This window comes from Toxorhynchites rutilus, chromosome 3 (assembly GCF_029784135.1).
Source record: "Toxorhynchites rutilus septentrionalis strain SRP chromosome 3, ASM2978413v1, whole genome shotgun sequence".
Classification (NCBI taxonomy): Eukaryota; Metazoa; Arthropoda; class Insecta; order Diptera; family Culicidae; genus Toxorhynchites; species Toxorhynchites rutilus.
The window spans coordinates 119,314,694-119,340,993 of record NC_073746.1 but is presented as its reverse complement, the minus strand read 5'-3'; the positions used below and the strand labels follow the sequence as shown (position 1 = coordinate 119,340,993).

Here is a 26,300-nt window from a genome sequence, read left to right as displayed (position 1 = left end):
TGATCTTGGTTTGTCCGATTTGGGGTGTTTTTACGCACCTAGTAAATGCAAAACGATTTTTCTTCATGAAATCACATATAATCGATACGAGTTTGGGTTTGCTGAAAAGTCCCAAGTCTCTAGTTGCTAATACTACCATAAAGCGTTGAAATTATTAAATTTTTTATGTTTTTTAACGATTTTCCTCAAACAGGAATTATGATCATGGTTTGACCACCTTTGATCATGGTTTGTCCAAAAAATGATCATGATTTGTCCGACTTTAGAAATCACCATTTTTGAATGAAGAAATTCGAATTCTCAAGTAGATGCTGCATTTATCATTGCTTGAGTTTACTGTCATCATATTGATCCATTCATAATTTAGGCTTTCTTCAGAATATTGCATTTTCTTGGGCATTTCAAAAGTGTTTACCTCAACACACTCAACATAGAGAAACTTTATTTCTGCTATACGCGAATGACATAATAAATAAACTGCAGCGCGCTATAGCAATCATGTGGACAAAACAACATGATTGAGTTGGACAACTCATGATCAGAATTGAGTTCATCAAAATGTGTTGATTTAATAGTTTAGATACGTAAATCAGACACAAATGGTGTGTAAGCATGATGCTCACAATATTTGTAAGTGTTATAATCCAGAAAAAGTTCTGAATACGTGCGAAATAATCATCTGGTGATCGATTAAAAGTTAGCTCGAATGAGGGGCGCATTGACACCAATAGATGGTGTATTTTATAATCCTTTAAAACATGTGATTCCGTAAAAATATGCTATAAAACTACTGTAAATCATGAAAAAGACAATTTTGTTTATATGTTTTGAAACATTCGAATATCTGATTTGACAAAGGTGTGCTGAATTAGAGCATTCAAAAAAGTGGACAAACCATCATCATATTTTCGACTGGATAAACCAAAATCATTTATATTCGGACATGCTTTTCAATATTCGATATAAGCAAGCTTATGAAAACAATCTAACAATCAAGAAACACTTACCAAGCGCAGTTTCTCCTTTGACTATTCCAGTTGAAATACAAACCATACTCTCGTCAAAAGTAAAATTCTTGAAACCGCTCAGACCTTTGGACGTGTTCATGTTCAAATTGAAAAAATTGAAAAGCACCCTCTCCTTATCAGTGCCATACCATTGATCCTTGAAGTAAATGTCGGTGAACCTATTCACCCAATTCTGCTTCAATGAACCTGAATTGCTGTTGGTAAACATCCACTGACAAGAAAGCATGTCACATGGTTAATGATCATGATCTATTCCATTGATTTTACAACGGTTAGGCCGATTACACATTATCCGGTTTCAGCCGGACCGGCAAATTTCGACCGTACCAACCTCTTTACGGCGCCGTGATGCAGCCGTCTACTGCGACTGCAATATCCGATGACCAGACAAGCATGACAGTAGCATTGTGTCGACGTCTGGTGGAGACATCGGTTTGGGAAAGCAAATCATTCCCTATAAGATTATCAGACCTTAAGACTTAAGTTTTATATTGTTTAAATTTTTAATGTAAATTTATACTACATGTTATTCGATTACTTAAAACACGTAAAACTGACCTTTACTTAACCATTTTTATATACATTTAATGATATTTTCGCTAAAACACTTCATTATAACATACAATTTTTATCAAACACAATTTTTGTTCAGACTTCTTTCACTACTTGCAAAAGAACGTGTTACTCTATTACAAAAATAACATATTTGTTAAAAAAAAGTTCATTTTCATTCATAATTTTTATTTTGTATACGTGCCTATTGCACCAGGAAATCCATTATTATTATCATTTCCCAAAAGCGGAGCACGAAGTTCAATGCCATTTACGCGAATTGACAGTATGAATTTCATGTGTGTTAGTATTGGTACGATTCAGACAATTTTTCGTCTCATGTATCAATATGAGTGTGCTATTGGCGTTTGTTTGTTTATTCTCAAAAATTCAAAAATCGCAAGCGACATGGATCCCGAAAATTTAATTTCGTTAGTTCAGCAACGGTCTGTGCTATGAGACAAATTCAGTGATTCATACAAAGATAGGAATGCTACGAAAAGTGCTTGGCAGGAAGTTTGCGCGGAATTATTTCCAGACTTTCATGCTTTTAATGACAGTGACAAAATTTCGATTGGTAAGTGGATTGTAAAATTGTACCCACATCTCGCTTTACGGCCTAGAGCCGTAAAAGGAATCTATCATTCTAATGAAAATTTATACAAATCCGATTGAATTTGTGTGAATTTGTATTAGAATAATTGATTGCTTACACGGCTTTTCGTTTTGCAGCCAAGTTTCGTGGAACGTATCTAGGCCGTAAAGCGAGGTGCGGGTGTATAACATTTTCATTGAGTGATAAACATCCATCAATAGATAAGCAACAGTTGTTATTGGATACAATGCCTTCAATAGTGCTCCTCTCTCAATTACGAAATTTTGTAATGCAAGGCAAGCATTCACAATCGTAACCGCAAAATCCGGTTCTTCGTTAATCGGACGATGAAATATACGTCACTTATTGGTTAGATCAGCAAGAGTGCATTCGACGTATCTACTTGCTCTGCACAAACGGTAGTTGAAAATGTTTTCCCGCTGTTATATACGTTCCTCTAAATATGAGACCATCTGAGTAACCCGAAAGCTTCATTTCCGACCAAAGCCAGCAAATAATTGGAATTACTAGCTCACTTCGTTCTACGTAACGCAAAGCGGAGGAGAGTACCAATAGGAGATAGGATGCTCTCGCATCTCGTTATCGAGATGAAACTCTCTGCCTCGATAACCACTATCATTTTTATCGAGCAGATCAGTCTAATAAAAACCATCGAATTATACAGTTCTATTTTCCACTCGCTACGAAATAAAACCTCAATAGTGTACCACGTGCTATCATTCACGCTTTTTTATTACGGTAAATTTCTGCCGTCCAACGGACCAGATTCCGCCGTGAAAGGATCACCAATCCGCAGAACCAGCGCCCCTACAAGGACACTACAACTTTGTTGAAGCGATTATAGAATTTTGAAGATTCTTTTTGAGCATCCCTAATTTGTCCAAATTTGCCAATGTAGTTAGTATTGAGGACAGAATAAAGCCAGTTGAAATAGAGAACTCGACCGCGTCGGCTTACTTTTTGCAATCCCGAATAATCCTCTAAATCCCCAAGTTACACCCATTCTGGAACTTGATCGCCGTTTAACACGGAAAAGAAATCCCTTCGATACCGGTAAACATTGTGAAACCCCAACAAACTTAAAAAATATACATATTGCGATCGATTGCAGTTTTTGAGTAAAGTTTGTAATACTATCTACAGTATAGTATGGGATAAAACCAGATACATGATGGAGGAGGAGTAGATTTTGCAACAAATTCAAGTGCGTCTGCTTCATTGGAAACATGGAAGAGCAAGAAAAAGAAAACCACTTGATGACTTTGAAGTAAAAATTCTGAAAGCAAAAGGAAAAAAAATTGTGAAATGGCTTTCCTACAATTTCAGATGGGGGATTTAAAATCAAAACATATACCAAACTACTAGAAGTAGGTTCGTAGGACTACCGTTGGCTTAGCAATAAAAATCATACCGCCTATATTTATTTATAATCTCTTTTTTGTCTCCCTCCTTCACCTTGTCCATACGTTTCGCCCGTACCCGTGGTTGCTTGTAATGAATAGCTGTTTAGCATATATATATATGTATATATATATTATATGTAGCATATAAACAATTGCTGAGGATATTTGCTATCAATATGTGTATTTGAAACCAAAATCCATTTATTAATTGAGAGGTATTAGCGTTCAAAAACTGAACACTTTTTCACACCGAAATATTGAAATGGGCCCCTATATTGAAAGGTTAGACATAGTCCTACGTCAATATAAAAAAATATAGCGCCCTTGGTCCCGAGACAATGTAAACTATAAAAAAATACAATCAATAATTACAACACCAAAATCCAAAATTTCTGTGGGTATGGTATTTTTCCAAAAGAGACTAGCTAATTGGCTTTATTTTGATATGTCGATCATCTTAATCGGCGCAGCAGTTCAAAAGTTATGAGATTAAAAAAATGGAATTTTTGGAAAAAAATTAAAAAAATTATCTTTCGGACCACACTAAAATGGAAATGGTCACCTTTTTAATTTGATATGTAGATCATCCGAATTGGTACAGTAGTTTAAAAGTTATTAATTTTAAAAAAAGTAATTTTTGGAAAAAAAAAATATTTTTTGGGCAACCCAAAAATGGAAATAATCACCCTAATGATAAAAAATACGGGTCTAATGTTTTGCGATAAAGAATAGAACTACCACTTTTCACGAAAATCTAAGAACCACTATACCGGTTTGACATGGAATGGCTCTATATAAACATTTCCATCGCCCTTCTAGGTGGATTGACACTTTCCTAGCTTAAATAATCATTCAAGACATTTACATGTTGTTAAATTATCTTGAAGTTATTGAGAAATTGATTCCTAAACACAATTCTTAATAGAAAGTAATATTCACTACTTTGACCCATTGTCACCCCTTCTAAAGGGTGAGATTGAGTCAACTTTCATTTAATCGTCAGTAAAAATTAATATTATTCAAGAATTCTTTGAACACTTACGAGTGTTCATCGTTAGATAACATTTCTACGTAATCAGAATTGTGGTTTACTCTAATTTACGATAGTTATTCAACAAAAACTTCGAAAACTACCTGGGTCAATTTTACCCCCATCGACGGTATTTTAAATTATCAAATAAGTTAATTTTTGTTGTTTTTTTTCTTTCAACTTCCATAATAATATTTGTATTTACCTCAACGTTATTACCAGCATCTCGATAGGTTGTATACAGTTCCTGAACTGCGTATTTTGGCGCTGAAGAGCATTCTTAAGTTTTCCATGTAGTTCGTCAAATGTGTGAATATTCGTCCGCAAATAATTGAAAAATTTATGTTCATCCTTCCGTAGATCCTCAAACAAGGTGTGAAATATGCCAAACTTCTCTCTCTGTTTATTGATATTGTGCACCCAGACATTACGTTCGCAATGTTTTCTTTTTCTATGACGATTCTGGAGCATCAATGCTATAATTTGGTTTCTATGCATTAGTACCAATCAGGATGAAATTAGACGCTGAAAAAATCCTTAAAATAAATTATGTGAACAGCCAACAAATTTTAGATTAAAATTTCTCACAGGTTTTGTTAACTAGTGCAGCATCGATATGTGGTTTTTACGCTTTGAATTACGCAACGACCGTTCCATCGGCAAGAATACCAAGGTGTTAAAACGGTTTACTCCTTTCCCGTTAGCTCCGCCAGAGACCTTGTCGTGTAGGCAGTTCTTGTGTACACTCAGTACATACTCTGCGCCCGTTGCGATCTCTGCGCTTCCAAATATTGTTCGTGGATAAATCTTTTTCAAACAATCTTCCTAGAATGGTTGTATATTCAAAATCACAATCGAAAACAGCTTGCTGAACCCGCGAGCGTTTAAATCCGCCAGGTGAAAAGTGTGGCTCAGCACATGACCACCATCTTTGAAAATACTAAATACTATTCTGCTACTCACTTCTTTATTGATTCTACGAATGATAGCTTTCTTCACTAGCTCGATCGTTTCGTTGATGACCGGAACTCTACTGTTCACAAAATAGGCATTACTGTCCGGAATATATTTCAGCTATCGTGTTTTGTTTTTCTCGAGATTTTCCGTATGCAATCAGATCCTGCTACCGAATATTTGCAGCGATGTTTATCTGTCAATCCACTGTATAAATAACTGCATGTATGTGTATGTGAGAGATGTATGGTTTTGTGCAGCGCGAGGTCTCTTTCACATTGTTATCCGGTTTTCCATCCAAACCCAGTGGCGCTTTTTGAAACCGGTCCGGCAGAAACCGGATAAAGGGCGATTCACATACAACATCCACGTCACGTTCACGTTCCGTCCCGTCACGTTGCGTCAATTATTCTTCCAAGCAGTTCTTTTGCAAACATTCACATACACCGGCACCGGGAACTTCGACTCGCCGTTACTGGTGTATGTGAATGCTTCAATAGGAATTCCAAGGAAGAATAATTGACGCAACGTGACGTGACGGAACGTGAACGTGACGTGGATGTTGTATGTGAATCGCCCTTATTCCGATCTCTGCCTCTGGCACATTTGATTACAAGTTTCTGAACTAATCTCGTTCGCATTACATGGGCAAATGTCACAGTTTGAAAACCCTTTTAAGGTATTCGAGTTCGAAAAACTTTCTACAGTTGTTTCCATCAGTTTCCCAAAGATCACTTTGTTTACCCTGGAATCGCTAGTACTTTCGGCGAGCTCTCGGTAGTACTTTGAAGCCAATTTTCATCAACGGCACAGAAACTTTATATGTTTTTCTGGAGGAATCTGGTAGATTTTAAGAAAAATATAAACTCAATGATTTTCCAATTCACGAAAAGCTGTTGATTTAATACTAACGTCGACGGTGCTTTGCGGTCACCAAATTTCGACAAAATGAATGTAAGTACGGTATGAAATACCACGAAACGTGACACTCACAAGTTCAGAGAGGTCAAACAGTTGAAGGGATACAGTGAAATTTACGTGTGCATTTTTTTTATCGCAAGCTCTGCTACAAAGCATTGGTTTTATTTATCCAAAAAATGTTTCACAATTTTGCGCAATCGAGAACTTATGGGGAGTGATCGAATAGATGAGGCTAAAAGGCAGTATGAAAGTTTTGAGGTGCTTATCCGGCATCTACCTCTGCGTGCAGCGAGATACAAAGTGTATGGCTGGGTAAGAAAGGGGTTGTCCACATACCACGTGGACAGAAAAGCACCATTTTAGACTCCGTCCTCCCCCTCCGTGGACAAGCGTGGACATTTTCATACTCCTCCCCCTGTTGTCCACGTGGACATTGTTCATTATTTTATTAGATTAATTTACAAAATAACTGAATTGCGCATAAATTAAAATTTAATTCCATTTAAGTTATTTTGTTTCAAATTTTACTAGCTACGCCACATTTTGTTGTGACATTTTGAGGTTTTATGGCAGAGAAATGAGAAATGAGTATGCATATTTTTCATATGAATTTAATTCAAAAATACTTGTAATATTTTTTTTTCTATTATCTGCGAATATATAAAGGCTATATGGTTTGCAAACAATCCGAACCACACAATTCCAATGATTGATCTTGAGCAACGCTAATCGAATAGAAATAAACGGATTTAAAATAGTTATCAGGTGCAATTTTAGTTCGCGATTTTTTAAACACTTGCAAAGAAATGTGTTGCTATCATATTTACGTTCACAGCTAAATTTCAGATGTGTGCTCATTCCATCGGGTAATTTTGAAGCTTCCAGAACAATTTTACATGGAAGGATTATTTTTTATCAATTAAGAGAATTTCAAGAAAAGAATCGATGAAATTGGAAGCATACACTGATATCTATAGATCTTCATTTGACAAAGGATTTAGAAGCGAAGGGTCGAAATTTTAAGCGAATTCGCAGCGTATACTGCCGTTCTATGCATCGTTGTCCCATGTTCCGAAATCAGCAACCGAGAAAAACGCAATCGAAGTTTTCTAGCACATTTGTCTACCAGAAGCTTTAAGTATTTCAGTTTAACAATACACCGGGCTTTTTATTAGCAGCAAACTGTTGTCTAATGAAATGTGAAAAGTTTCTCTCGCTTAAATCAATCAAACTTGATTACGGACTTGAAAATTCATGGTGGTACAGTTATGTCTAGAATATCAACACGGGACAATTGAACTTGATGTTGTTTTTCGAAATATTGGGAAAAAACAATAAGTTTTTTTGTAATTTTTTCCGAAAGATTATGCATAAAAACATCATTTTATGAAGAAGGTAGTGATCTGCAACACCCTTGCAGAATATAAATTTTATTGTTATTAGGCACTTGCTAACAAGGTATACACGTGTTCTGTTAAACTTTTTTCGTTTGTTTGAGAATTCCAATCCAGAAATGAGTGCATTAGCCCTGACAGAAGCGTGGCATAAAATTCTTGTACTTGTACCGTTTAATTTATTATGGATCTACAAAAAATATATGACGGGACAGTTATGAATAGATTATCAACATGGGACAATTGAGCGTGATGTTGTTTTTTTAAAAGCTGGGAACAAATAATAACTTGTCTTGTGTTATACCGGAAGATTAGGCATAAAAACATCGTTTTATGAAGAAAAGTCAAAATTGTCCAAAAGTAACATGGGACAATTATGCGTGAAACGGCAGTATAGCTTTGATATAAATGATGACATGATGATAAAAAATACAAAAAAAATCTAGCTTAGGGATATCGTATGTAAAATACATTACAATACAAAATAAAGCGTTTTTGGTTTACTTTCAAAGTTTCAATAGATTTTAAAAATATATTCCCAGTAACAATCCAATCATCCTGATTATTTCGCTTCCTTTTGATTTATAGAAAGTTTCAGTAGAACTATTTACTACAGAAATATGAAAAATTATCCTTTAATTTTAAATTTCATGGAATAATGAGCGCACAGCAAAACGATGGCCAAAAATGTCCACTACAAACTCGAAAACATTCTATAGAAGATCCGGTTTTTGCTATGATGAATACATTATTATACAGGGTTTTCCAACTTTAAATTCCGAAAGTAAATTGAAATAAAACACACTTAGAATTCGAATTTCGATGAAACTTTTATTTCAAATTAAAGTTTGGTTTATGCCATTATGTGTGGAATACAACATCATTCAAATGTCCACCTAGGGCTTCCTCGCACACCTTGATCCGGAACAGGTAACTTTCGATGACTTTTCGGCACATATGGGGCGGTATCTCGGTCATAACTTCACGAATGTTGTCTTTCAAATGTTCAAGAGTTTGCGGAGAGTTGGCATAGACACGGTCTTAACGGTCATAACCTTAACGGTCATAACCCCACAAAAAAAAGTCTAGCGGGTTCAAATCGCATGATCTGGACGGCCAATTGGCATCACCAAAACGCGAAATTATGCGTCCCTTAAATTTCGTTCGCAATATGGCCATGTTCGGTTGTGTTGTGTGGCACGCGGTGCCGTCCTGCTGAAACCACATGTCATCCGTATCCATATCTTCAATTTGTGGCAAAAAAAATCAGTTAACATGCGGCCATAGCGCTCACCATTCACAGTTACCGTCTCGCCGTCCTCATTTTCAAAGAAATACGGCCCGATGACTCCACCAGACCATAATGCGCACCAAACAGTGACTTTTGGCGGATGCAATGGCCTCTCAACAATCACGTGTGGATTTTCCGAGCCCCATATACGGAAATTTTGGGTGTTCACATAGCCACCGAGCTCGAAATGTGCCTCATCGCTGAAGAAAATTTGATGCGAAAATTCAGCATTTTGCTGCTGTTGTTCGTTCACCCAATCGACGTATGCCCGACGAATTCCATGGTCACCACGCTCTAATTTTTGTACCAGTTGGACTTTATATGGATGTAGGTGCAAGTCCAAATGCAAAATTCGCCACAATGATGTGTTTGACAAGCCCAATTGCTGAGCATGCCGTGGAATCGAAGCATTCGGGTCATCCTCCACACTGGCAGCAATATTTTCGGCCGAACGCACATTACGATGATGCACAGGTTTCACAATATCCGCTACGGTAATTATTTTAGTGAACTTTCTAAATTAGAGTCAGTTCGGGACATAAAATTAGGCTCGAGCCAAGTTCAACAATTATGTTTTAGGTTTGAATTGACCATACGCGTAGACGGATTTTTTCATCAAATATGATCCTCTATCACCTCCTAAAACATTCCGAATTTTATTTTATTTTATTTATTCATTTCGTCAAACAAATGTAGACTACACACTTATACACTAATGTTACAATGTTTTCTTAGGTTAAATATTATTTTTGCGGTACATGTTTCTTTTTAGCTGTTTTTTATTCATTGTTGTGTCAATTATTTCGCAGTGCTGATTGTATATACGCATCATGCGATTGATAGGGGCGTTATTTGCATAATTTGTTCTGGATGTTTTGGTTAGAAACACATTTCGTGTTCTTAGTTGACGCCCAGGTACATAGAAATTTTTATTTCTAGTAATTCAGCTGACTGTACATGCAACTACCTAATACCTTGTATATTTATATCAAAATACTGAATGCTATCAGAATACTATCACTCAACTGTTTTAAGTTTGACGACTAGTGGAAAATGATTTTACACGCAATTCTGTATGAAAATCTATACAGACTAACTGTTCTCGAGATATAACAAAATGTATAAAACATTGAATTCGACGAAAAATCATTTACGCATATCATGAAATCTCAACCATTATGGAATCATTTAATTTTTTATAGTTTTAGGCTATAATGGTTCATAACTCCATAACTATGGAAATACAGTCAAAGCTCTCTATAACGACAATCTCTATAGCGACAAATCGCTCTATAACGACATGTTTGAAGGTCCCTTCAGAATCGCATAGAAATTCTTTTCTTTATTGTGGCATTTCTCTATAACGACGGTCGCTTTAGAGAGCTTTCATTGTACGATCATAGGAAATAGCTTGGTCATTCACTCATATTTTATAATAAATATTTTTATCATCCCGTTTTCATATTTTTATGATACAGATTTCACTGAGGAAGATAAATGATATAAGAAAAAAATATTTGAACGTTTGACTGAGTAGCACTCTTAGGCGGCTTAATCAGTTTATTGATAAATACGGAGAGTTAGGCCCCAAAGCCCATACCAAATCACCAGATCGATGGAAAATATTGTATAGGGTATCAAATAAAAAATGCAACTAACCTAGATCAATGCGACTAGAATTCAATTTTTCCGAAGGTGTCATATTTTTGCAAAGAATACTAGCTCATCGGCATAAATTTTATACGTCGATTATCTAAATCGGTCCAGTAGTTCAAAAACTATAAATTTTCGAAAAAGCCATTTTTGGAAGAAAGGGAAAACATTATTGTTTGAATCATCGGTTCACTTTAAAAAATCATAACTTAAAAACGAAAGACAATCCCGGCTCTGATTTTTGGAAATGCTATGTAAAACAAAAACCTCAGCTATCAAGGAAAAATAGAAAAAAGTCACAGACGGGTTGTGTCCGAGACACGACGGCATAGTTGACGTAGGATTCCGTTAGGCTATATGTTGATTTTGGTTATGTTTGAAGAAATACATCGTCAAACTCTTTGATAATGATTTCGTGGCACTGAGAAGGGCGATTTTGTTTGGTAGTTGGGTGTTGTTTGTTCACTCCACCAGTGTTTACCGAGTGGTGATGACAGAAGTACGGTAAACAGTTGTTGGGTGGTGCGTATCAGATAGAACATGCCGAAGTGGAATGAGATATGATGAAAACCGCCCTCTGTGACCCTAGACGAGAACCTGTGTTATGTATGAAAGAAATAAAGAAAAAAAACTCACCAATATAATATACCAACTTACCAATACCGAACACAATTATCAATTTTTCTCATCAGTAAAAACATGTTGTTTCAATATAGAGAAAACATATTTGAAATGGAAAACGTAATTTTCTTTTATAATTTTTACTTTGAGAGTGTTTATCCAACCCAATGTGAATTTTAATTAACACCTAATACTATATGTGAGCATATGGGAAATCACTTTTTCGAATATTTCTTCACTTTTCCAATTTTTTCTCGCCGCATGAACTTTCCTTGGGTGAAAATGAACACAACAAAACAGGCAGCTTAAACCGAACGAACCGTTCTCGAGCGGGAACACACCTTGGTTTTTATTTATGAAAATTGAAATAAATCGTTTCATATATTAAGTCATTTTTTAACACAACAGCTACCATATACAATTTTACACTTACACTTGTGCTAAATTTTTCACAATACACGATCGGTCATTGATATGAAATTTCACGAAGCAACCAACATTAAAGTTCCCAATTTAAATTTTAATTGCTAGAAGTAATCGTATCACTCACTCTACGTGCAATATGAAAATGCCTCCGACTTGCATATATTTGCAATGCCGATTTCCCTCAGACACCTTGGTTTTGATGTCTCTGTTAGGGAACACATTTCAGTGGGAACAAAAGCTCTCCCTACTTTCATGTATTTGCAATGTCGATTTCCCCCAAGCAGCTTGGTTTTGATGTCTCTGTTATGGAACCGCCGAATGTGTCGTCAATTTCGACCAATTAGAAGTGGATATTTCCGCTAGGTTGAGATTTTTCAATTTTTCAATAGTTAGTTTCATGACATATCATATTTTATTCAATATAAAACAATTGTTATGGAGTGCAGAAATCGATTGACGCAAATATTTAGTCAATCCATCATTAAATTACTGAGTAATAAGAGTTTGAAATTGGACAATTTTCACGATGTGCTCCATTTTCGATTTTCAATTTGTACCCCAATATGTTCCCGAAAGACGTAATCCTACGTCAAGAATTTAGCGCACTCTAGTCCAAAGCCATAAAAACAACAAAAAATAAACACAATCAATAATTACGGAAGCAAAATACGAGTTTCTGCAGGTACACTATTTTTCCAAGAAAGACTAGCTAATTGCCTTTAAATTGATATGTCGATTATCTGAATCGGTCCAATAGTTCAAAGGTTATGAATTTTCGAAAAAAAATCAGTTTTGAAATAAAAAGCGAAAAAATGGATTTTACGGACCACCCTATGGGTACCACTATATCGGTTTGGCATGGAATGGATGACTAAGAAAACCGACTGTTACGCGAAAACATTTTGAATCGATCGCAATCACGTTCCTTACGTTAGGTGGTTACTCTAAACTCTAAGCAGTATCCCCAATTTGCAAGGTTTACTAGAGTTTATCTTTCAGCTCCTTGCAGTAGTGTTTACAACGACAGACTCTTATCTGCCTGTAATAGTGTTAATTAATTAATGTTATGAGGTAATTTTAACTGATTTTTTCAAAAAAAGGTAGAAGTAGAGGTAGTGGGTAGTGGGCAAAGTGGTCACCTGCTTGTTTGGTAGTATTAGGCTGTCAAAAAAGTCCTGCGGTATTTCCGCGAGGTGTCGTTGTAAGCGCGTAGTTCTAGTTGTATTCATTGTATCGAGTCATACTATAGCTTGTTGGAAAGGTATTGCGGGCTATAATATGGTCCTTGACAGTGTTTTGTTTGGTTAAGTCGTTCGTGAGTTATAGTGTCGCATATATGGAGCAAAATATAGAGAAAATCCGATATATTTTACAGTACTACTATGACAAAGGCAAAAATGCATCTCAAGCTGCCAATAAAATTTGTGCAGTTTATGGACCCGATACAGTTTCCATTTCCACCGCACAACGATGGTTTCAACGTTTTCGTTCTGGTGTAGAGGTCGTCGAAGATGCGCCACACTACGGAAGGCCTGTCGTCGAAAATTGCGACAAAATCGCTGAATTAGCCGAGAAAGACCGGCATAGTAGCAGCCGTAGCATCGGCCAAGAGCTGGGGATAAGTCATCAAACCGTTATTAACCATTTGAAGAAGCTTGGATTCACAAAGAAGCTCGATGTATGGGTGCCACACATGTTGACGCAAAAAAATATCTTTGACCGTATCGACGCATGTGAATCGCTGCTGAATCGCAACAAAATCGACCCGTTTCTAAAGCGGATGGTAACTGGCGATGAAAAGTGGGTCACTTACGACAACGTGAAGCGCAAACGGTCGTGGCCAAGCCCTCATTAACGGCCAGGAAGGTTCTGCTGTGTGTTTGGTGGGATTTTCATTGAATAATCTTTTATGAGCTGCTTCCCTATGGCCAAACGCTCAATTCGGAACAACTGGACCGCTTGAAGGTAGCACTCATGAAGAAGAGGCCATCTTTGATAAACAGAGGCCGCATTGTCTTCCATCAGGACAACGCCAGGCCACACACTTCTTTGGTGACGCGCCAGAAGCTCCGGGAGCTCGGATGGGAGGTTCTTTTGCATCCGCCGTATAGTCCGGACCTTGCACCAAGTGACTACCACCTGTTTTTGTCCATGGCGAACGAGCTAGGTATTCAGAAGTTAGCCACAAAAGAAAAATATGCCACTCCAACTAAACCAAGCCTCATTATGCGGAACGTCATGTGTTTCTTACTACGTTTTTGTATGCAAGAGAAAATTTAAATTGAGACTCTAGGTGAATAGGCCAAGCTTATTTCATACATGTACCTACTATAACAAATATGATTTGAACAAATTTGGACGAAAAAAACGCATAAATCTATCCCATTTAGCTTGATATGTGCCCCCACTAGGTGACCACTTTACCTCCAAACAAAAAAAATTTTGATTTTTCACTTTTTTTTTCTAAAGATTAAAAGTGTACTATTTTGAATTTTTATATTAAAAGCCGTTTGCTATCTTGAAGAACAATGAGTTGAAATATAATATTCTTCGAATAGCGGGATTTAAATCGGTATGGGTGCGCTGGAAATGGGAATATGGGGTAACCACTGTGCCCCCACTTCCCCTATGATTTATCTTGTATGAATGAGAAATTATTGAATTTTTCTAATATCCGGTGTCCGGCCGAATAACAAATATTGGCCGGATAAGCCGGATAATGGATAATTGCAGGATAACCGTTTCATCTCATTATATACCACTAGGTAATTGAAGAGTATAATTATAATCTTGGGTGTATTTTTATGGAAAATTAATACTTTGTATGTTCATGAAAGATAATTTCCTTTAAAAAATCAATGATATTGATTGATGAGACTTTACCGAAAATAAATAATTATTTTTATTATATAAAATAATTTATCATTGAATATTTATTAGTATGACCTATAATTTTCCTTCAATTAACCCTCCTATACTCGAGCATATGGTCCCACAGACCAATAACCAATAATTCTGTTTTGAGGAGGCTGAATTAAACGACTATTGAAACTGAATGAAGTTGAAGTTGAAATGTTGATTCCCACTAAAAACTACCCTGTGCAAAATATCAGCTCAATCGGACTTCATTTACCAGTGTCGCACAGCGGTCAAAGTTTGAGTTTTTTTGAAAACCGAAAAATCACCTAAAGGGGGAGTAAAGGAAATCGAGGATTTCGAAAAAAAAGTGATGCCAAATGTCTTCAAATTGCATGAAACGTCGAGATCTGCTGTCATCTCAAAAAAATTTTTTTGGTCAAAAATCAACATTTTGGGACTTTCGTCGTTTTTTCGAAATACGAAGCAAAACGTATGGTTTAGGGTGCCAATGAAAATCGTCATATCGATTTTTCATACGGGACTCCCTGCGAAATGTTGATTTGCACGATAAAATACCCTCTGCAAAATATTAGCTCATACGGGCTTCATTTACTAGTGTCGCACAGCGGTCAAAATTTTAGTTTTTTGAAAATTTTTTGAGATGACGGTAGATCTCGACGTTTCATGCAATTTGAAACCATTTGGCATCAACAATTTTTTTTCGAAAACCCCGATTTCCTTTACTCCCCCTTGGGTGATTTTTGGGTTTTCAAAAAAACTCAAATTTTGACCACTACACTAGTAAATGTAGTCCGATTGAGATGATATTTCGCACAGGGTAGTTTTTCGTGGGAATCAACATTTTTAATCGAGTTCGCTTTGAAAATTCGAGATGGCCATTTTCATTAGCACTCTAATGCACAGTCTGTGATTCCGTGCGCGAGTATACGAGCTATGATTTTGCGCTCCAGTACAGGAGGGTAAAAACATTGTTTTGAAGTTCTACATTTATTTTCTAATGACTTTGTGATACAGTCAATATTGGTAGAACGCGGTCTAACATTTGAACAATTAGTCACCCGTAATGCCGTAATGTTTGGCCACCCCTGGTCTAGAGCATATTAACCGTTGATTCCGTATCAAATTCCTGAACCGATCGCTGTATAAGTTCTCTCTCGGTAAACGACGTGGACGACGAGCATAACATTGTGTACCTGATTGAGCATTCTGCTAGCGTTATGGTGTTTGAATCAGTGGTTTCTGACGGCAAAAAATTGTAAGCGGTTGTATTTAGGACACGACCGCATATTTTCGACGTAGAACTACGCAATTATATCATGCAATCCACTTGTTTATCACTTCGAATATTATTTTAGAATGCATCGAAATTTTTGTGATAGATTATGTTCTTCGTTACAAATACATTTTATGAACGTCCTTTTAAGTTTGATATGATGCCTAGGACTACCAAAATATGTGAACGGAAGAAATATCAAACGATCATTGTGTTTTACATTTCCCTCTGAAATTTTAGAGGCGAATGAACTGAAAAGTTTAAAGCCTCTTTAATCCAACATCATCATCATCATCTGAAATTATTGCAAATCTCATGTTTACATAGTTCTCGAACCGCGAAAGTTTATTCGCCTCTAGTATCTGAAATAACGATTTTCCCAGGCTTCTCAGTTCAAAAGTACGTTTTAGGGAAACATATTCCGATCTGCACAACAACAAGCGAGTACAAAAGTCCTCAATACCAAAAAATACCCCCGACTTGCATGTATTTGCAAAGCGGATTGCCCCAGGCACATTCATTTTGAGGTCCGTGTTAGGGAAACACAGTTCAGTGGGAAAAAATTATCCCCGACTTGCATGTATATTTGCAAAGCGAATTTCCACAGGTACATCAATTTTGAAGTCTGTGTTGGGGAAACTGTAAATCGGGCCAATCAACACTTGGCAGTGCGTTTAGATAACGCTTGACATTTTACAGTTATTTAATTGTTCATCTCATGAAAAATAACATTTTATTAATTGTGATAGACGCGTAGAAATATTTCCTATCAATTGATGCAAACATCTTAACGATCTGTTAAGAAATGTTCGAGTTAAAAGCATTCGAAATACGGGAAGGGTTGGCATACAAATCGGCAGAACAAATGTATAGGCAAAAAGCAAGTTCTTCCAGTTTTCATGCATTCGTTCACAGTGAAAATAGTTATTAACGTTAACTTTATTTCATAAAAACATGACCTGTTTTCTGATTTGGCACTCCTCCTTAAAGACGTTGTTCTACGTCAAAAGGACCCGGTGTTCATTTCAGAAGGCGTCAAAGTAAACACGGAGGTCTTCATCGGGATGTTATAAGAAGAGCAATACGTCCCAAAGCCAAATGTTGTGTTTCAACAAGATGGTACTCCGTGCCACACCTCGAAACGCACTCAGAAGTGGTTGCAGGAATATCTGCCGTTCTGGGCGCAGGATATGTGGCCGCCATCCAGTCCCGGTATAATCCTGTTCTAAACGCCACCCGAGTACAGCCAGCTTCAGACAAACATTGACCCGTACCTGTAGAGAAATGGATCCAGGCTACATTTTTAGGTCCTGCCGTGCGTTCCGGAACGTGTGGAGTCCGCAATTGTAGTAAGTGGCTGCTCAATCGATGATTAACATGGTCTAAGACTCTCAGAATACCCCCGCTTTTGAATAGATGAAAAAAAAGGAAACCGAAAATTTTGAGATTTTTTTTTGAAAAAATCTCAATTGAGAAATTGCTCAATGATCAAGCAATATCACGCATATGGTAGAAAATTAATTGTTCTGAATCCTCATCTGGTTCACTACAAGAGCTATGAAGACAAACGTAGTTATTCGTTTTTTCATGCCATTCTCAATTGGCTTGGAAATTAAAATATGTGCATCAAAGTGCATCTCCTATGATGTACCGCAACAAATCATATTCTATCGAAAATTACTTTAATTTTGTATTTCGATTTTTTTTTTGGATTATACACTCATAGAGAATTGTCCTAAATAAAAAAAATTCACAAAAATTTCATTGCATTTTCAAGATAGATAATCTATAAATATAAAAATGGATTTCTGTCTGTTTGTCTGTCTGATTCTTATGGACTTGGAAACTACTGAACCGATCGACATGAAAATTGTTTGTAGGGGTTTTTGGGGCCGGGGAAGGTTTTCATGATAGTTCGAGACCTCTCCCCCCTCTCTAAGGGGGGGGGGGGCTGCCATACAAATTAAACACAAATTTCTACATTACTCGAGAATTAATCAAGCAAATGAAACGAAATTTGTCATGTGGAGGTTTTAGAGTGCAATAAATGTTTCTATGGTGGTTAGACACTCCACCTCCTCTCTAAGGTGGGCTGCAATGCAAATGAAACACAAATTTCTCTATTACTCGAGAATTGATCAAGCAAACGAAACCAAATTAGGTATATAGAGGTTTTAGGGCGCAATAAATGTTTTCACGGTGGTTAGACACATCACCCCCCTCTCCAAAGGAGGGCTGCCATACAAATGAAACACAAACTTCTGCATTACTCGAGAACTAATCAATTAAATGAAACGAAATTTGTCATGTGGAGGATTTAGGATGCAATAAATGATTATATGGTGATTAGCATAACTCGAGAACTAATCAAGCAAACGAAACCAAACTTAGCATGTGGAGTTTTTAGAATGCAGTAAATGTTTCTATGGTGATTCGACACTCCTCCTCCCTCTCTAAGGGTGGGCTGTCATACAAATGAAAAACGAATTTCTGCATAATTTGAAAACTAATCGAGCAAATGGAGCCGAATTTGGCCTGTCAATATTTTAGGGGCCACGAAACGTTTCTACGGAGAATAGACACTCCTCCCCCGTCTCTGAGGGGAGAAGAGGGAGGGGGTCTGTCTTTATTCTATCATGTTTTCTGTATCAAACATTTATTCCACGTAACGGAGAAACATGTTATTTGTAAGTGGTTGAAAAATCTTGAACGAGAATTGTGTCTGAAAATAATCTGATATTATAATGATGAGTTTTGGTAGAAGTACAAAGAGTTTTATAGTAAAACAGTAAATTCAACGGGGTTGATTAGAAGATCAATCAATGAACAGTTCTGCGATTGGACTCATGAACTTGCGCTTAGTAAGAAAACGTGAATGTTCGAAGGTATTGATAACAAAAAACAAATTTTGGGCGGGACGAAGTTTGCCGGGTCAGCTATTATATTATATATCATTTAGTATGTACTTCACAACGGTTTCCTTTTCAGCATTTCATCCTATCTTCAATATCCAAAAGAAATTAATAACAATGGATTAAGTGGTAAAAAATTGAGCTTCACATGTACAATATTAACTCTTCTGCTATAAATCGATTAAAACCACATTATACTGTATTAATGATTTTGGATACCACCGAAATAAATGACGTACACACAACAACTTCGCAAGGATATATTGCTGGGTGACATTCAACCCAATTGGTGACTACATATTCGATCTCCGCTGGCGTTTCGCCGATGACGCAGGAAATGTTCGATTCAATCCACGCAGGCAGCTAATTACGCGGTGCTACGGAAACTGACGCAGCAGAACCGCTGTGAATGGTGAGGAAGTTTTTATCTGGCAACACCTATGATTCGCATTGTTTACATTAAGCAGCTGTTTCGGCCGACGCAAGGGGTCATTTAAACCGAATCGTGCGAACACATGCAACGGCAACTCAGTGAACACAAAAAGTCCACTCAAACAACCTTGGGCTCGGGTCTAGGTCGGGCACCATGCGACGTCGTCGACGACGGTGTCGTTAACATACGTTGCTGAGGCTGGACACTCTCTGCCGATAAACAAAGCAATAGATACCATAAACTGAGATGTGCAGCAGATGGAAACGATCGCTTGCACTATCCTTCGCCGAATGCGACCGATGATGATGAATCGATATCTTATTTATTCAGGAATGCAAGCTTTATCATTGACCACAACATTGGGGTGGCCAGCCTTCTCTTCTCGGATTGTGTGCGAATTCATAATCGAGGGAAAGTGTTAATATCAGACAATAAATTATTATGCATCGAATGAATCATTTCGTTTAGCATAAAAATCTCGGACTGACAGTGAGCCAGCGTAGTCAAAATATTTATCGTGGACGAAAGATTTTGGTTTTTATGAGCTAGTAGTGTTGGGTGGAAGGGGTGGAAGAAAGGTCTCCGATGCATTCCATAAGGTTATGCACTATCAACCTAAGTTGCGAGCCGAGCTTTAAGTCCAAAGTGTATACACTGTGTGAAATAAGTATGAAACCACTCACTCTTTTAGTTTTAGCGATACAGAAAAGTTCGTCTGTAAGCAATGTAAATATGGTGGAATAAAGTAACTAGTTTCGTTTATAAGACTAGCTCCATAACCTTTACTGTTTTGGTCAAACGCGAAACATTGAAAAAACTCAGCTTAAACGAGCAGTTTTATTTACAGGGTACGAGATACAAATCTCAATATACCGCAACTCGCTTGGAAGTATGCCGAATTGATTTTTCGGACCCATATAAAACAAAAGTTAATCTATGTAGAGGAGTAGTAAATTAATACTTGGTTCTATAGTTATAAGACACCGGTATTTTCCTGCATGTTTTCAAGCAAATTCTCCCTATACCAACGCTAATGTTTATATACAAAAGCAAATTTTGAACACATGTTTGAAGTGCTGTCAATAACATTATTTTTCAATACAAATTGAAGGAGAAGGAGGAAAAACATATGGACAACAGGAATTCGAAGCGTAGTCGTGTCACAAAAAAAGGCAAAAAATAAATACTTCATTAGAATAAATGTTCTTCAACAGGGTACGGTTATGACAAGGTATCCTGGACTCGAAGTGAGTCCGATACGATTCACTTATACACTCTCAACTATGACATCTTAGCTTTGACGGAAAGCAGCGATCGCAAAGCAATTCATAACAAGTGTTTTTGACGTAGGACTACGTCTTTCATTTCTATACTGGGGTGTAAGTTCAAAGTTTCGAAAACGAAAGTGTTACGCCGGAGAACGAGATTTTGAGCGTGATTAGCTCCAAAACAACTGAACGAAATAGTATGATATATACTTCATTCGAACGCGTCTACGCTTTCTATGCTTGTTACATTTTGATCCAAAAACTTGTTTCAATTGGCTTAAAATCGTTTTCAAAACAGGCTATTGAAATCACACCAATTGGTATGAAAGTGAGTGTTGCTCGGAAATCCACTCAGTTATGATTGCGCAACGATTCAGGTACCTTCGCTGAAATGAATGGATGTTTCCCTAACACAGACTCCAAAACCATGGAGCCTGGGAAAACTGGCATTGCAAATAAGATGCAATCAGAAGGTACTTATGTACTCGTTTGCGTCTTTGCAAATTGGAATGTTTAGCCTGGGGAAACTGGCATTACAAAATATATGCAAATTGTGGGTACTTTTTATTCGTTTGCGTTTCTGCAAATCGGAATATATCCCTAACACGGATTTCAAAACCATGGAGCGTGGGAAATTGGCATTGCAAATGAGATGCAAGCTGCAAGTACTTTTGTACTCGCTTGCATTTTTGCAAACCCGAATGAGATTCCGAGACCAATAAGTTGAGAAAATCGGCATTGCAGATCTTGAAAGTACTATTATACTCCCATGTATTTTTACACTCCGGAATTCGTTTTGCTAACACGATCTACAAAAGCGTTAAGCAAAATTAAAAATTAAGCAAAATGTTGATAACTATTCACTGCGATAACCACTACCATAATGCATGAAGTGACCTAAATTGGGATTTGTTTGTAATTGAATTCGTAAATTGTTTCATTCATTCACTAGTTTAATCAATGATTTAATCAATACATACAAAAGATAGCTCTGCGCAACAGCGATATCGTACCCAATGAGGAACATCCGAGGTGCGATTATTGCTAATTGAAAAAACACAAATGATTACTAAGCCAACGGAAGTCCTACGTCAACCTTGCGGTTATATCATAGGTATAACCCATCCATAGTTTTTTTTTTGTTGCGAATATTACGTGTTTTGCTACTTTTTATTTAAAAATACGCCAATAATACGTGAGTTAGAGAAGTTAGTGAAACATTAAAGTTAAAATAATGGAACTAGTACCCAGAATGTGTTGTTTCTGAGTCGCTTTTTAAGTGGTATTTTTACGGCGGCTCGACTGCGAAGGAATATATATATATATATATATATATAAAATACTTCTGTTTTCAGATAATTATATGGCTCGATGTGTGGTACCCGGATGCGTGAGCGTTCGGTCATTGATACCCGGGCTCGAGTCCAACTCGAATTATGAAAACATATCCCACAAATTATCATTCCATCGATCCCAAAGGGGTGTGACTATTCGAAAGAAATGGCTTCGATTCTTTGGGCAGGACCTAAACAGCAATACTAAAAACATTGCTCGCTTCACTTCAGTCCAGATTGTTTCATTCATATCGATGGCTTGGAAGTACAATATCGTCGAAAACTGATACAAACAGGTAAATTTGAACAAATCCATATTATAGTTACAATTATTACACACAACTGTTTAGTTTTAGCTGTTTCTACTGTCTGAAAGGCCAACGATTCTCATGCCTCGGGAAATCAAAACCGGAAGGCTCGTCGAAAGGTCTTGATTGACATCAAGGGAAAGATGAATCCATTAAAAACATCCGTAACATTCGCAGAATCAGCCCAGTTTTCTAAAGGGAGGAAACATGACTATCACGAGAGAGATATTCCGTCAAAGGAAATCGGAAGCAGCACCATCAACATCTCTAATGAGAAACCTAGCGATTCGGCCAGTTATGATAGTTTAATTCAAGCACTGCGGCAAGAAATATCGAAGAGCTACAGAAAGCTTCAGGAAGCTAAAATCCAAATTGCCGAACCACAATTTCCCCTAGGTTTTGATTAGAAAGAAAACCTAATTGGATTATCTTTACGCTGCAATGAACAAATATATAAATTAAGCTAAAATAAAATAGAAATAAACTCATTTAGACAAATTTATTATACCATCCCATGAAACTTGCAAAGCTAACACGTCACAGCCTCACTACTATTGATGCGCTAGTCAGTCCAGACTACCTTTTCATAAACGTACCCTGGTTCTTCAATTTCTCTTAGTAAAAACAGACATACAAACTCAAATTATAAATTTCTAGCTAACCCGCGAAACTTCGTCCCGCCCAAAATTTGTTTTTTGTTGTCAATACCTTCAAATATTCTCGTTTTCTTACTATGAGCAAGTTCATGGGTCCAATCGCAGAACTGTTCATAGATTGATTTTCTATTCGACCCCGTTGAATTTACCTTTTACTATAAAATTCCTAGTATTTCTAACAAAACTCATCATTATATCATTATATCAGATTATTTTCAGACACAATTCTCGTTCAAGATTTTTCAACCACTTGCAAATAACATGTTTCTTCGTTACATGTAATAAATGTTTTATACAGAAAATATAATAGAATAAAGACAGCCCTAAATCGGACAATTCCTTCCTTGAGTTCTGCTCTTATCAACACATCCGGCGATCCTTTTTTTTGTATAGATAGAAGAAGATGAAGGAGTGCGTTTCGTCACATTAAAACTCCTTTTCCAGTTTCGAACAAATATCAATTTCGCTAGCACAAACATCAAATGGACTAACAGCACTTGTCACTTGTCACATATTTGTAGAACATATGGGAATTTAATTTACCGAATTTTCCCTTTTTCCTTCAGAGTTTTCCGTAGATTTTCAATTGTTTGGTTGGAATATTTTTGGTTGAAATATGTGTAATATTTCTATGGGACCCCCTCTCCATTCCAAAGGACCAAGGGGTTTCATATCATCTAAGAAACATTTCTCATACCCAAAAACCCATCCCAAATTGTGCAGAAGTTTGTGTTTTGTTTGTATGGCAGCCCCCCTCAGAAAGAAGCAGAAGTGTCTAACCACCATAGAAACATTTATTGCACCCTAAAACCTCAATACGCCTAATTTGGTTCATTTTCTTGAATAATTCTCGAGTAATGCAGAAATTTGTGTTTCATTTGTATGGCAGCCCCCCCCCCCTTAGAGAGGGGGGTGGAGAGTCTAACCACCATGGAAATATTTATTGCACCCTAAAACCTCAATATGCCTAATTTGGTTTCATTTGCTTGAATATTTCTTGAGTAATGCAGATATTTGTGTTTCATTTGTATGGCAGCCCCCCCTTGAGAGGAGGGGGGTTTCAAACTATCACGAAAATCTTCCCCGGCCCAAAAAACCCCTACATACCTATTTTCATGTTGATCGGTTCAGTAGTTTCCGAGTCCATAAGAATCAGACAGACAGACAGATAGATAGAAATCCATTTTTATATATATAGATTGTATATTGTCCAATCAATTTGTGCTCAATTCATGTTTTTGTCGTGTAGGTCTCATTACTAACAATTTGTGTAATTGTGGTCCAGGATGTCATGATATCGAGTATGTTGTTAGGTTATGTAAAAATGCAATAAATGAATTTAAATGGCTGCTTGATGATGATGATGGTCCCGCCTCCTTCCCCTACAGAGGTTTGAGCAAGACGAGTTATCTAAAAGATAATTTTTTTTTTCAACATTGAAATCAGTTTAGCAAACATGAAAAACGAACTGATTTTATTTACAGATATAAGTTCAAAAAATTGCAATGTCCAAAAAAGCCAATACTCAGTCATGTCCGCCACAGAGCCAATACGGTCCCGACGAGGCCCTTGCAGCCAAGTGGTCCACCAGAGCACAAGTCCAACCGCCAGCCTTGTTTTAGATTGACTTTGAATACCCTCATTCAGAGAAATCGAGAAAATTTCCTTTACGAAAAATTCCTAGACCGGCACTTAAAAAAAACTTTCAATTTAATATCTTTTATATCTGTGTCTCGCGCGCGACGCTCAAACTTTTGTAGACTACTTTTATTTTTTTTTTAAACTAATACAACTATAAGAACGACAAAATAAAAATAAAAATAGTCCATCATCACCAAGATCATGACAGACATAATAGAGATCAATACAAATTTAAAAAAGATGATTTAAAAAAAATTAAATAATCTACATAATATAATCCGTTCAAAAACTTCGTCAGATTCATTGAAAATAATGAAAACAAACTGCAAAAAAATTGTCCACATTAAATTATCCGTTCGTATAAAACTTCGTCAGTAAAGATCTTCGTCATAAAAATAAACAAAAACTCGTTCAGCTGTTAAGAGAACACAGCTTTTACATGTGAAATACAGTGCCTCTTAAATTCTGTAAGTGTTGTTGCGCATTTAATATGTCTTGGCATCGAGTTGAACACATTTATTCCTTTGAAGTACAACGAATTTTGTGAAGCACATGACAAGAAATTAGGTGTTCTTATTTCATTCGCGTGTTAGTGTTATAACTATGAAAGTCAATTCCTCTTTCAACTCGATCACACAAATATCGAGGCAGCAAACCTTTAACTACTTTGAAAATTAACACCATAGTTGAATAAACAATCCTTTGCTTCACGGATAACCATTGCAGAGCGTCCAACATTAAAGATGAGGAAGTGAATCTGTTACATTTTAGTATCAACCGCATTATTTTGTTTTGCAAGCGCTGTAATCTCGATATTTGTGTGTCATTGGCTAAAAATAAAATGGAAGAGCAAAAGTCTAAATGAGGAGAGATGATTGATTTGTATAGCTGTATTTTGCTGCAAATAGTTAAATCGTTTTTCAATCGACATAAGATTCCATACTTCTTGGCAATTTTCTTGATGACATTGTCAATGTGAGTGTTGAACTTGAGTTTGTCATCAATAATCACGCCAAGATATTTAATGTCCCGAACTCGATCAATAGTCTCATTATCAATAACGATGGAGACGTTTTCATTTAAACGATTTCGCGAGATTACCATATATTTAGTTTTACTTATGTTCAATTTCAATTGCTTATACTTCAACCATCTACTTAAAGAATGTAAATCTCCATTCAAATGTAAAACGACCTGATCTAAATCATTAGCTGCAATGAATAACACAGTATCATCTGCAAAAAGATTGATATCACAAAATCGTAAAACTCTTCCCATGTCATTGATATACATAATAAATAAAAGGGGCCCTAATACACTTCCCTGAGTTACTCCAAGATTATTACCTAGGGGATTCGAAATTGTATCATTAAAAATAGTCCGTTGAGTTCTGTCATTTAAATAGCTTTCGAACTATTTATATGCAGTACTCGTAAATCCAAAGCGCTTAATCGTGTTCAACAACAAGGGCCTAGAAATTGTTTCGAAAGCGCGTTTTAGATCCAAAAAAACAGCAATGATATTCTCTTTGCACTCTAGTTTCTCTTTCCATTTTGCTAATACCAAGTTCAATGCGGTTTCACAGGAATGACCTTCCCGATATCCCGATTGTTCTGGTATAAGCAAAGCATTGCAATTTAAATATTCCGGCAGCTGGCCTTTAACGACTACTTCTAATATTTTCTTTAGCGTGTGCAACATATTGA

The 26,300-nt window shown here is 36.6% G+C and overlaps 1 protein-coding gene and 1 pseudogene across 1 annotated transcript in view; both read left to right on the top strand.

The window, feature by feature from the left end:
* LOC129778933 (uncharacterized) overlaps nt 1-26,300 on the top strand; it is a 97,691-nt gene that overhangs the window by 7,448 nt on the left and 63,943 nt on the right. The window lies entirely within an intron of this gene.
* On the top strand, nt 21,643-21,719 carry LOC129780921 (U4 spliceosomal RNA; annotated as a pseudogene).